Consider the following 15,093-nt stretch of genomic DNA (forward strand, 5'->3'; position numbering starts at 1 on the left):
GGTGTCTCCTTCCCCACAAGGTGCAACCTCCTCGATTGTGCACCACCATCTAATGTCAAGGTACAGTACTCATACTGCTGCCAATGAACCATCTGCACATCACAAGTATCTAGTGCAACTCGTGGCACTCTAGCAAAGTCACCACACAAAGTACACGTGCCTTCCACACAATCAAGGGAGTGGAATAAAGCATCACCATCTCGTGTACACAATATGGAATGAATGAAGTCGCGAGGGCTAGTAGGAACCACTTCCCTATGACCATCAAGGGAACGGAATACATCATACATCAATCCAAAATCCACATGGTAGCAACAACAGCATGTGTCACGCTCCTGAGAGCATCGCACAAACCATGGCCTTTATCGCTCAAATGACCTCTGCCCAATCTTGAACTCCGAGTGCGCCTCTACAAACTGAGTGTACAACTCAGTCTGGGTACACTCCAAAAAACATGCACCATGCTCAATGTACACACCGCGTGACACCCTCTTCCGCAATGCCTTCTTGAACACCGGGGATGCTCTGCAATGCTCCTCCCAAAACTGTTGTATGAAGGACCTAGTGGAATCATCCAACAATCGATCGCTGCGAGGTGCACGACCACTCGAAGCCCAAAGAGCATCAATCTCACTATCCTCTAGACTCTGCCTCCTAATGATGCCTGCTCACAATGTGCGCGGTGCAATCTGAAGAAGACGTGAAGCGGTACGCACATGGCCTATCATATGAGGTCTACTAATGGCAGCCACAATAGCACGACGTGCTGCCAAGGCATCACTGGAGTTCCTATGCTTAATAGAAGCATAGGAACGTCGAACACTGCTAAGGACCTCGCTAGATACAACCCTATCTCTACGTGCACCAAGACCAGCAAGCCTCCTACACTCTACCAAGTCAGGGTGATCAATCAGGGACGTGAGAAGAGAAGACTGCGAAGCCGGCATGAGGTCACAAAAAAAAGACTGCACAATCTTGCTAGTACGACGACGGATAGTGGACTTCGGCAAGTCACGTCGTGAAGCAACACTACTGCTGCAAGGTGGGGCAAGGGGATCAATGGGAGATGGTAGGGTGGACGGGGGAAGGGAGGCGCCAAGAGGAGCAGGGGGAGGGGGAGGGGGAGGGGGAGGGGGGAGGGTGGAGGGGGAAGAGGTAGAGGTGGAGGCCAAAATATAGGTGGCTAGGGGAAGGGCGGAGGCTAGAGGTAGGGGAGCGGATGAGGATGGGGGGACAATGGAGGTGGGGGTGGGGGTGGAGGTGGGATGTAGAGGTAGAGCTGGAGGTGGATCAGTGGTGGCAGCGCGAGCTCGAGCTCTAGAGGCTCTCTTGCACTCACGAGCCTTCCGCTTGCGCTCCTCGTCAATGAGATTTGGGGGGGGGTTCCTACATCTTTCACGTCTACTAGCTCTACGGCTTTGAGAACCCATTCTCAATGAAAGTAGGATGGAAGGTGTGACAAAGTGATGAGGAGGCAAGAATGGCTAAGAATGGGTGAAATGAACCAAAACGTGGTGTCTTATAGAGAGCCTCAACTCATCCACTAGATTGCTCTTAGATTGCTCTTCATTATTATTGGTGGAGAGGTGCTAAGATTGAAACTAATTGGCTAAGTTTTGGTGCTAAGATTGAAACTAATTGGCTTAGTTTTGTACCTTCAAATACTTCGATCGAGGTCTGCTATGCCCAGAGCCCAGATCATATACCTCGATCAGACCATATACCTCGATTGAGGTATTCAATGCATTAGGCATGTAGGTGTCCTCGGTCATATACCTCGATCGAGGTATTGTATGCCTCACACAGGTCATATACCTCGATCGAGGTATTCTATGCCTCGCACATCATCATGTGTACACATCTGGCTGATGTGGCACCATGCATGGTCATGATGTGGTAATATAGTCTCTTCCATGACATTGAAAGGTGATGTGGCATGATGAGTTGGCATTCATGAGGTGGTAGATTGACATGGCAAATTGAGGTGGAGGGATTGGTGACGTGGCAAGGTTGAGGAGGTATGCCAAGGTGGCATTGTGTGATCACATGACTCATGATGTGGAATGATGAGGTGGCACATGTGGCAGCACGTGTGGCAATGTAAGGTGACATGGCAAGGAGTGATGTCACATCTCCATGATGAGATGGAACCACGTGGTCTAACAACGTGGCATGGTTTTGATGACTCATCCTTCCACATGGGCAGCATGCAGACTCCAAAGGCTTGCCACTAGGGTCGGTGATGCTCCTAGCCTACCTCACCAAGCCTAATACCAAGCCTACCTTGTCGTGGTATTAGGCTTGGGTGGCCCTTTTTCCCCCACAAAAGGGAGATTTCACTGTTGGAGGCCATATCATACGTTTCCCTTACTCAAATTTAACCAAAATTTTTTCCTCTTATTCATCATGCAGAGGACTAAAAATATTGACATTTTTGAAATGTTTGGTCATGTTTGAGAATTACTAGATTTATTTTTAATATTCTTTGTTGATCCTCTTAGGAGTAAAAGTAAAAATTAAACTTCAATCTTCCTAAATCTAACCGTTGGATTTGGGATTTGATGATTCAACCACACACCCTTATGTGCCTACTAACCTTCCACCGAATTGGATTTGCTTAATTATTCAAAATACTTAAAAAATGTGGTGTGCTACTAAAATGCATGTATTTTATGACTTTATTTATTATAAATAATTATTTATAATTAGATAAATCATTCAAAAAATTACCAATAAATCAAGTTAAGCTCTACATAATGCAAAGAGACAACTTACAAAGTTTCAATAACATTTAATCTAAAATGAGTGAGAAATTTAGAATTTAATATGACACTCTCTGTTCGTGACAAACGTGTGACCACCCTGGAACCATGCCATGTGACACAAAGAAATTTTTTGTGTGTGCATCGAATTTTCGATCAGACTATACGATTGTGTGCACAATAGCAAGTGTGATGTTGTGTCAGAAGACTTCAAAGACTAGATCCATAGGGAAGTAGGTGAGATTTGCATTTTTGTGTGCTAAAAAGCTTGTTTTTCCACCTCCTAAGGATTGGGGAGTGAACAAAAAGTGGACACCCTTAGCTTGCTACTTCCCTGCTTTACCCGCCATGAATTCTCTCAGTGGTCCCAACACACTTCAATCAAGTGTACTTACTCCTCTCCAATAATGGTCCAAGGGATATTGTGGATCCAAGTGATTATCCAATGGATATTTTGGTATCCAAGGTCCGATAAATATCCCATGCACATTACGCCTTTGATACCACAATATATTCCGATGAAAATGTTTATAACGTCATTTATGTCATTGATATTCATAAGGATCTCCCCATGACCATGAGCATGCATGGTTGCTCATAAGGATCTTCTCATGACCATGAGCATGCATGGTTGGTCATAGCCTTTTCCAACATGATTAAATCCCCCAGTCACAAGTAAAAATTCTTTTTGAGGGCGACGATGCCAATAATGTACCCCAAATACTTCCTCTAAAGTGTTCTCATGTATAGACTTTATAGAGGTCCCCCAGGGGGATGAGTACGCACACTCAAAAATCACAATGGACCCCAAGGGGAACTGTGTGTATGTGTGTGTGTGTATTGACAGTATACTACAACAGCTTCGATTCTCATTCTATTATCATTAATGAAAACAAAAAGAATTCATCTTATAATCCTTATATCGATCACCAACTAAGCTGAGTAGGAGTACATATAACCATGGAAGTATGCATTATCAAAATAACGTACCAATCACAATATTCATTGCTCAAAAAGTAGGCACTGACTTTCCAACCACTCATCAAGAATGAAAGGAAATGTAAGCAAGGATTATGTTTTAAATGGGTTTTGAATTTTCTCCAATGATGCTTTTGTGATTAGAAATAGTGCCAAGGAGAAAGGTTCCATTTGTAGCTTCCACAACCGTTTACTATGTGCAGAATGCAAAGTGTTATGTGTTGAATGCAAACTGCTATGTGCTGAATTCGAAATGCTATGTGCTAAATTCAATTTTATGAAAACAAGACTTGTGGTTATGTGCTAAAATTATGAATTTCAAATTAAAATGAAATATATTCTTTGTGAATATAGCTACCTGCCCGGATCTAGTTCTGCTATGTTTCATTGAGTGTCGCTAGTAACTCACATAGAGAATTTCAAGTGATTGTATTTGATTTAGAATGAAGAAGGATTTTAAATATGCAAATACAACTTGTTCTATAGGTCTTTTGCAGATACGACTCGTTCTGTTCGTCCTTAGGGTTGCTTGTAGGTCCTTATTTGATTTAAATTTGTGTATTCATGCCTATGGATATATTTCATTACAGCTTAGCAACTTCACATGCAGTTTTCTAATCTAATTCTTATCTTTTGTATGTGTAGCTTGAAAATGGTGTATCAACTTTCCTTTGGCTACTCAAGCTCCACACCTATACAACCTCCTTTGTCCCAACACCTGTCTCACCATACATTCTCAAATTCATCTCCCTTGCATGTTCCTTACATGCAAGCCAATGGCCCACAGGTGATTGGCAATGTGCCTACTTTGCATCCTAGCCACATGCATCAGATTGCATTACATCTTCCATGACAGCCTTTCACCCCTATGCATACATCAACTAGGGATCTAAATCACCACTCACACAAATTTATCTATCATAGCATAGATGGTGTCTCTTCCATGGAAGATAATCTTGATCATTCATCGCTCCCTTGCATCATGAAGGAGTGAGATTTAACACTTCACCTCTTGTAATAGATCCATCAATTTCTCAGCACTAGCCCCAAATAGGTCAGCTAAGAGTCTAAAGCCTTGGATACTACTGCAATGCCTCATGCTAGAAAGGTTTCCTGCCATAAAGTATTCCAAACCGAAGGGAAAAACAAAGACACTAAGGAGAAAGTGGTGGGAAAGAGTAGGCTAAAATGGACTCTAAAAGCCATGGGCATCCTTTGTGTGTGAATCAAAATTTAATAGAAGCTGTAGTGAGGGAGGAATTTGTAAAAAGATTTTGACAATGGAGGAACAATGGGCACAAATCTCCCTCCATGATAAGTTTGGTAAGTTATGACTAGCTTGAACATGTTTTACTGAATGGGTGAACAATACTCCATCAGGGAAGTCTTCTTACTTTTCCATGACTTCAAATATGCGAGAAGAAGAGGGCCTCACCCAATGGATGGGTACCTAGAAGTCCATGACATGATGAAGGAAATTTTTGGCAAATCTAGGAATGTGGATCCTAGAGTGGATGTTATTGACACCTCGATAAAAGTTGTGATTGAATTCCCTTACTTATTTAATCTTTGATTTTGTTTGATATTATTCAACTCCCTATCATATAATCTTGCATGTTGAAATAACTATTTTGTCTAATAAATTTAAATGTAATGATCTAGATCTACCACATCCCAAACCTATTGCAAAAGAAGCATCCCTAAGGGTAGGTCGGAATGGCAATATCCCAAAGGTGATTGTTTTGGATGCCTCCACTACAGAAAGCATCGGCATTCATAGGTGGTAATGGCAATATCCCAAAGGTGATTGTTTTGGACGCCTCCACTACAGCAAGCATCGGCATTCATAGGAAGACAAAGCATAGGATGTGAATGGAGGAAACAAATCAAAATTTCTCTGATGCACTTGGAAGGGCTAAGGATCAAAATAATAAGCACCACAAGGAATTCATAGAGGCACAAAAGGAGATTAGTAGAGGGATAGCCTCTTCCATGGGTCTTGTTGCCAATGCCCTTATTAAGATTTCGAAATGATTCTAAGTTCATTTGTACTTCACTCAATGCTCTTATTGCTATATTGAGGCCATTTGATTCCATTTCTATAATGTACTTTTTAAACATCTATGTAACTCATTATATTTATTTAATATTCCTCGATTTAAATGTTATTATTTTTTGTTGTAATATTGTTTGCTTTATTTGCATTCCTGTAGTATGGTGATATGAGGCATGATCTTGATGCACAAGATCTTATTGATGTGATTGTCTTGCCCATTTCCATGTTGGTATTGAGGAGAAGTGGCTCCAACAATTATCGAATTTCAATGCAGCTCTCCAAGCCTTGGTTGTTAAGAGGCATTATCGATCCCAATTTGGGTAGATGGTACATTAAGCCTAGGTCCATTATGTTTTCTATGTCCATGCTAATGATAAGAGGTTTTGGGATGTTTTGCACTAGCCAATGGGATTGTTCAATACATTAAGCACCACACTGAGAGATGATTTACAGCGACAAGAACTTACTCCAAGCCTATGAAATGTTGTTATAATCACATATTCTCCGTGGAGAAGAATGTGGCTATTTGCCTATTGAGGCTTGCATCTTGTTAGAGCAATTTGGGTGTGGGCGTTCCACCACATCTAGGTTTGTAATGTAATTTGTGAAAGCCATTTGACAACGATGTTCACATGTAATTTGATGGCTAACAACGAAATCTGAATTAAAGGAGATGAAGAGTGGATTTGAGGCACTTCGGGGTCTTTCTAATGTATGTTGCTCTATTGATTATACACACATTCTTATTCAATTGCCATCAAAGGAAGATAGAACTCATTGGTAAAAGATAAGAACGATAGTATGATTTTGCAAGAAGTTGTGGATTACACATGAGATTCATGGATGTAAACATAGGATGGATCGGTTGCAATAATGATAAATGATTGCCTCGAAATATTGGTTTCTATTACAAGTGTCAGGGTGGAGGGAAACTGGTAGGACCCCTTATAGAGAGATGGATGCATAGCTTTCTAGAGTACATAGTTGGGGATGGAGGCTTTCCATACTTCCTTGGTTGATGATCCCTTTTCGACATGATTAGCTTTGAAGAGCCCCAAATTACAACTATAATTTGTCGCCCACTCGCATTGTTGTGGAGAAAACCTTTGGACGATTTAAAGTTGCATGGGTTATCCTTGCTCGGCCCATACAGAATGTAAATTTGTGCCATCTTCCACTACTAATCCATGCTTGTTGCATCTTATGCAACATGGCCCTTGACTATGATGACAAAAGGCATGATGAACCAGACATTGACATGAATGATAGGAACCATGTGGTTGGGTATGGTGGGGAGGAGGACAAAGGTGACAAAACTAAGGGACACAATGGTGGAGTACTTGAGGACATTGGATCCAATGCATTGATTTTTCATGGAGAGGCTTTGCGTCACTGATTTTTGTAATAAGCATCCATTTTATGTTAGCCACTTCCTTGGAACTCTGCAATTAGCCATAACATTTCACGTTCATTTTCTAATTCATGAAGAGGGAAAGCTTAAATTAAAGTTGAAAGGGAGGGGGGCTATGTAGCTTTTGAGAAAGGGAGAGGGTAAAGCTTAAACTTTATGAGAAAAGGGGCAGGGGGTGGAGAATGGAGGGGGGGGGCACTACGTATGTATTACACGTGGCTTTGTGAAATGTCAAAACTAAACCCTTGGAGATGATTTGATGAAAATTTTAGGGCATGCCAACAAAAAATAAATTGTACCGATCCCTTGCATTCATCTTGTAGATTGGACCTCATGTGCATCAAAAACACATTAGTAAACTTCATGCAATTAAAAAGAGTTGTGTTTCTATGTGTCATCTTCTTATTTCTTCAGCTGTCATGTCCTTTCGTTGTCTTTGTGTTTCATCCTTCTTTCTTCTTTGTGTCTTGCTCTTTTGCCTTGTTTGTGTCTTTTATCGCCATGGTGTTTGTGATATGTGCAAAAATCCACCTAGACATCAAAATTTATCTCCACCTTACTATTCTGACATATCTTGGTCTTAACAGGCCCTTAAAATTTGACCTCAAGATACATTGAGAAGAACGCTATGAATTGTCAAGTACCCTTGCCTACTAATGATGACATAACATGCACAAACTCCTCAAATTTTAGGGTTCACTGTGTTTCTGAAAATATTTGTAAGCTACTACAATATTACCCATCATAAGGCACAACATTTAGGATCCTTAAAAATGGAAATTAACTTCTCCTACTTGATTGCACTCTTCATAGCATAACGTTTGTCATATGCATCTTTGCGATCAATCTCATCCATACAACAAAGAGTGAGAAGAGACAAGGAAAAGACATGAGAATTAGTTCATGGAAAGTGAAGATATGCTTCACATGTGCAAAGGAAGGCAAGAAAAGTAAATCAAACGTGGAACTTTGAACAAATGGGAAATTCTCAAGCAGATCCAACTTTTAACAGACACGTGCACAAAGTACACTCAGATCTGAAGTAATAGACAGCAGTAGAACAATCGAATTCTTCAATATATATGCCCCAAGGATTACTCAAGCCCTCATACACACAACATCCCACAAATTCCCAAAGACCTGCAGCTTGATGTTGCTTGGGATGCTTCGTGAAGACTGTCTCCAATCTCTGTCCTACACTCCTTCTAGCTGCAACTCTATGAGGTTCACTAACCGGAATAAGCTGTTGTGGCAAGGAGCCAATTGCCCCTAGTTGTAGTGACAAAATATGAAGAGGGGAGAGGAGAAGAGTGGAGATGAGGAGAGAGGGCACAGCTAGAGAGCACACCACAAATGACTAACTGTACACTAGATTTAGTTGAAAATGTAGAATATATACAAACCCATTTAGGGTTAGGGTTAGGGCATCTAACCCTTTCCTTTATAGCACTGTATAAGGTTAGTGCTATGCACATATGATCACATGATGGTGCTATGCACACATGATCACATGATGTTAAGTGTGAACTCTCAACACCTTCCCTCAAGATCAACATCATGAAGTAGGCCTTCCCTCAAGATGATGATTCTGGGGAATTGAAGAAGAATGAACATTACATTCCATCACACCCCTTTAATGGGAATGTCCTTCCTCTGCATCAAACCAAGAGCTAGTCAATGTTTCTCAAAAAAATTCTTTACCGAGTGGTTTGATAAAGATGTCTGCAACATTCTCTTTGCTATCACAATGCTGCAGTGTGATGTCACCAAGTAACACTCTTTCTGTGATGAAGTGCTCTATGACATCAATGTGCTTTGTCCTGGAAGGATATACTGGATTCTTGGCCAATGCTTAAGCCGATTGATTATCACAGTATATTGTTGTTGGCTTTGACTCATCAAAGTAATCTGTTTTTGACAATAGTCTTCTGAGCCATATAGCCTCACATGCACTTGTAGTGAGTGCTCTATATTCTGCTTCAGTCTAAGAAATAGTTGGGTGTTTGTTTGTTGACAACCATGATATAGCACCTTGAAGGAAAAATGCATATCCCTGTGTCAATCTCCTAGTCTCATGATCTCCGGCATAGTCACTATCACAGTATCCATGCAACTGTGGATGACTTTCTTTGTATTCTATTCCAAACTGTCTTGTACCTCTGATGTATCTCAAGACTCTTTTGGCTGCATTCTAGTGAGACTATTTTGGATTTGCCATAAACTGTGCTAGTGAACTTACTGCATAACAGATATCTGGCCGTGTGATAGTAAGATATATAAGAGATCCGATGAGCTACCTATAGTATTTGTCATTGACTGTAGGCTTTTCTGAATCTTTAGTAAGTTTCAAACTCTGTTTCATGGGAGTGGCTACAATCTTGCAATCTGCCATATGAAACTTCTTCAGGAGACTGTCAACATACTTAAGCTGACTCATGAATGTGCTATCTGATTCTCTCCAAAACTCAATTCCAAGACAATAGTGCATAAGTCCAAGATCTTTCATGTCCTCGCCGATAAGTCTTGTTTTAGTTTTTTGATGAAGCTATCCTTGCTTCCTGTCACATCAGATTATCTACGTACAAAAGTGCAATAGTAATGTCTTCCCCTTGAACTTTGTAGTAGAGAGTATGATTTGCATTGGATTTCATGTATCGCAGATCACCAAAATACTTGTCGATTCTACTATACCAACATCTGGGTGCTTGCTTTAAGCCGTAGAGACTTTTCTTGAGATGGCAAACCTTATTCTCTTTCCTAGTTCAACATAACCTGCTGGTTGTTGCATGTAGACTTCCTAGTCTAGATAACCATTGAGAAATGCATTCTTGACATCAAGCTGATACACATTCCATCTGTTGAGTGTCATTGGTAATATCAAGAACCGTATGGAATCCATCTTTGCTACTGGAGCATAAGTCTCATCATCATCCTGACCATATTGCTATGCAAATCCTTTTGCAACTAGTCTAGCTTTATATCTTTGAATACTGTCATCTGGATTGTACTTCACTTTGTATACCCATTTGTTTGCTATGGCCTTCTTTCCTAGTGGAAGGTCGCATAATTCCCAAGTATTATTCTTATATAAAGCATAATTCCCAAGTATTATTCTTATACAAAGCATCCATGTCTTCATTCATAGCAGTTTGTCATTCTGGCTTGTCTACTGCATCTTCGAAGTACATTGACTCTTCTGTAGCCATGATGGTAGTCATAAGAGCATAGTTGGTGGTTTCAATCTGAATTGCTTTTCCTTTCTGAGCATATGTCAATCTAGCTGGAGGTCTGCTTTCCCTAGTAGACAGTCTGAGATGTTAGAGAGAGTAGAGTGAGAGCAGGAGAGCAAGAATGTAGGAGAGTGTGAGCTGAAAGCAATAGTTGCAATTCTTGCTCTTTTTCATCAACCTTTTCTGTAGATGACTGTAAAGTCGATGCTTCCATCTCCAGTGTATTTGAGGTTTTCCATTCTGATTCCTTATCAGAGATTACATCTTTGGAGATAATTACCTTGCGATTGATGCGATCATACAATTTGTATGCTTTGCTTTCTTCATTGTAGCCAACCATGATGCATTTGCATGACTTTGCATCCAATTTCTTGCGAGATGATCATCATGTATGTTGGCATATGCTATGCAACCAAATATGCGGAGATGCCCAATGTGTGGCTTATGTCCACTGAATGCTTCATAAGGAGTCATACCCTGTATCGGTTCGGTAGGAAGCCGATTAAGCAAATAGTTTGTAGTGGCTATTGCTTCTGCCCAATACTGATTCGGAAGATGCTTCTCACTAAGCATTGCTCTAGCACTGTCTGCTAAAGTACTATTCTTCCTTTTAGCTCTTGCATTTTGTTGAGGAGTATCTACACATGTGAATTGTCTTTGAATGCTGTGACTTCTACAAAAGTTCATGAATGCTGAAGACATGTATTCACCTTCTCTGTTTGATCTCATGACTTTGATCTTTCTGCCTGTCTGGTTTTCTACCATGGCTTTGAATTCTTGAAATCTGGAAAAGACTTTAGATTTCTCTTTCAAAAAGTAGACCCAACAATATCTGCTATAGTCGTCGATGAAGTCAAGTAGTAAAGTGAACCGTTGATGCTATGGGTCTGGGCATAATCCCATACATCTGTATGTATCAAATCAAGTCTTCCAAACTCATACAAATTCAATATTGTCTCACTTACCTATTGCGTCTACCTCCTAAGGTCTCTCTTACTTGATTGTGTCTCACCTCTCTCTTATATCTCTGCCTTATGGTCCCCATCACTCAATCGTGTCTCACTTCTCAAAAAGTGAAATATTGAAAACCTTGAATCTGGCATTCATGCATCTTCTCCATATGCTTAGCCTTCCAAATTCAAGAAATGCATGAAATTCTATAGAGGAAGAATGCATGAGGACGATAGTAACACACATTCGATAGTCAGGTTGTCAACACCTCTATCTGCACCCAAAATACATGGAGAATATGCATCAATACTAGTATTAATGAGAGTGAGGCCTACTATTTGAAGCTCCCGTCTCCATGGAACACCTACAAAACCAAGACACTGAAGGCCCTTTGGCATCCAAGTGAGTTCAAAGTCTTCTTTATAAGTTAATAACCAAATTGACAAAGATATAAATCTGGTAAATAAACATTACTATATCTCGTACGTAACACTTTATTTTGTAGCATGATCAACCTATGGTATAGATAGGACATGACCAACTTTAACATTGTGCCAATTGAAAGTATTGATAGAAAAATAAAAATAAAAGACCTAAGCAAAAAGGAATAATGCTCGAGAGGTGCTTCTACCAAAGTTGGTTCGCTTTTGTTTGCCGAAGCAGCATGCTTCACAAACTTTTCCAAGAAATTGTACTTCAGAATCCCAATTGTCATATTTTGATTCCTGAGATCTAACAAGTACTTGAAATTGACATGACCATATCTCTTGTGCCATTTTGCAGATAGTGGCATTTGTTGCGATTGAGCTAACATGGCATGCTTCTCTGATGCTGTAGCTAGCATCTTGTACAAGCGTCCTTCCTTGACACCTTTTGCTACTATCTGACATCTTCTGGATTTGTCTCTGATAGTGCATTCATCTCCGTCGAAGATGACTCGGTAGTTGTGTTCCGTCATTTGACCTACTGACAAGAGATTCTTGTTGAGCTTCGGAACATAGAGTACATCTTTCACCAACCCTTTTGTACCACTGAAATTGTTCATAGGGATAACACATGTCCCTTGAACTGGATTCGGTGTATTGTCTACTGTGTAGATGATATTTTTCTGACCTTCTAATGGTTTCATCTCTGTGAACCATTCCTAAAGGATTTGTCATGTGAGACGATGTACCACTTTGATATACCAAGGATCCTATTCTGCTTGGTCGACTTGATAGCTGAAATCCTCTTTTGGATTGAAATCGATGTCTAGGTACTCTGTATCAGCTTGTTGCATTTCCTCGTTTGCAAGAAATATATTCCCATGTTCATTTGCAAAATGACTATGACTAGAATGTCCACCACGATGATTACCTCTGCCGCAGAAATTCCCTCGATTACTGTTGGATTAACCACCTTGGTCATACTGCTTCTTGCGGCAATCTCTTTCATAGTGTCCAAACTTGTGACAGTAGTTGCACTGGATGTTTGACATGTTGGTGGATGCATTCCCTTGTCCTTGGAATCTTCCTTGATTGGAATGATTTCCTCTTTGCTGATTCTGATGTTGCTGAGGAAGATGCTGGCTGACACTGACTTTGCCTGATGATGACCTTATTGCTAGTGATTACCACTTCGCTGGAAGGATCTACCTCTGCCTCTGCTTCTCTGAGAAGCTGTGAATGCCTAATCATTAGAATGACCTTTTCGAGCATGAATGGCCTACGTCCGGAGTTCTTCACCAAGTAGGACTGACTGGAGTTCTTCCTGTGTTGAAATTTGTCATTGAATGCAATACTCTGGACTAGATTCTCGTATCCCTCTCCTAGTCCATTCAGGATGACTTGAACCATTTTTGCTGGATTCATAGTCTCTCCTGCTGCTGCAAGTTGATTGTTATAGTCTTTGATCTGGAGTACATAAGCATGACCGGTTTCGTTGCTGTTGGAGAAACTCCAGTTGATTTGACTTCTTAGTGTGAGAATCCTGGAAGTGTTCTTGGACTCGTAGAGAGCTGCAAACATATCCCATGCTTCTTTTGATTTCTTGATGGTGTTGAGCTGTCCTAGCATGACATCTTGCATATTTTGCTTGATCAGATGATATGCGTACTTATCTTTCTTATCCCATTCTGCCTGTGCTCGGGCAATGGCAGGATATGCTACAGGTGCGGAAACTGTTTGTGTAGCTGTAGATCCCGCTACTAGTGTTGTGACAACAAGTGGAGTAGAGCTACTGCTGGTTGGATCGTTCAATAGTCTAGGTGTAGATCCATCAACATACTCCCATTTGTCCTAAAGTATAAGAATGGTCTCCATTCGATATTTCCATGTGCCGTAATTGGAGTTGTCTAGCTTAGCAGATGCCTCCAGATTGAGGTTGCTAGTCCTAGACATGGTGCAAGAAATGTACTCAAAGTATCATGAAAATCTCTATATGAATCAACTGCAAAACATTGACTGTGCCAAGTGAAATCTGAACTGTCGGTGAAGATAGAACTGCAATATATAAAATCCAATCTATGTTACAAGGCTTATGGCAAATGATGTCGGGAATAGCCAAGAGGCTTTACAAGGCTAAAATGATGTGCACAATGTCGTGAAATAGCCAAATAGGCTCTACAATGATGGCTTGTGTGTGTGAAATCAAATCATGTGCTATCTGCCCATTGAACAATCGGCAATGCCTCTGAACACTTTGAAGTCTACTCACTGAACTTATGAAAGTGAAGTTTCAGGTAATGTGATGATGTGAAACCGTATGTGAGCATATGGACTGACTCCGAGTAGGTACTAGTCGGGAATTTCGGGTATGGCTTAGATTGGCAACTTGGGGAGATTCAAAGCATCCCCTCTATTGCGATCTACTCTGATCTAGATCTATACCAACCATCGATCGATGAAAGAACAACAAATAATTTCTTTTATTTTGTTCTTTTTAAGTGTTGGATCAGAACGCTTTTAGGATATAAATGTCGCTATATAGTGACTGACCAGTGCCGCTATATAGCGACACTAGGGGACTAAAACCCAAAACCCCACGCGACGCCATCTTTCACATCTTCATTGCAAGAAAAGCAAAAATTGATCCTCCCACCTTATATTCGATGACCTCGCTTTCCTCCTCTCTATTTCCCACACTCCTCACCCCTACCCAGCCCCTCTCCCAACACTTGTGCCCCCTCTCCACCCTTCTCCTTCTCTGCTTGTGTGAAAAGAAGTTTTCAAGAAGGTGTGTCTCTTTAAGCAATGTAGGTTCATTTTTTGTGAGATTTCATTTTGTGAGTATTGAAGCATGTTTCTTCTTGTATGCGTCGATGTAGAGACTGATGTGCGTGTAGGAAGTGGATTTATCGGCGGCGAGGCTCAAAAGTGAGTGATACTTGTGCCGAAATGTGCGCGTGATGTGAAGAGCGTGCAGAGCACAAAAAATCGATCGATTTTCCTAAGAGATACGATTTGATCTAGGTGGAGGGGCAAAAGGAGTGCAAATGTGCTTAATGATGATGTGGCAGTCAGGGAGTCACATGCAGTGACTGTGCCTAGTAGGGACTGTGCCTGTGGAGCCCTGTACTAAGGTGGCAGGTGCGATCACATGCAATGTGCACAGTGTGCCTGGCAGGGGACTGTGCCTGCTGGGGTTAGTGCCACGTGGCAATGATGATGTTGCACTGTTGACTGGACAAGGTGACGTGGCAATTGATTGGTCAACCTTGATGATGTG

Source organism: Dipteris shenzhenensis, chromosome 20 (genome assembly GCF_047967505.1).
Source record: "Dipteris shenzhenensis isolate YYH24624 ecotype China chromosome 20, Dip_SZ_1.0, whole genome shotgun sequence".
In the NCBI taxonomy this organism is placed as follows: Eukaryota; Viridiplantae; Streptophyta; class Polypodiopsida; order Gleicheniales; family Dipteridaceae; genus Dipteris; species Dipteris shenzhenensis.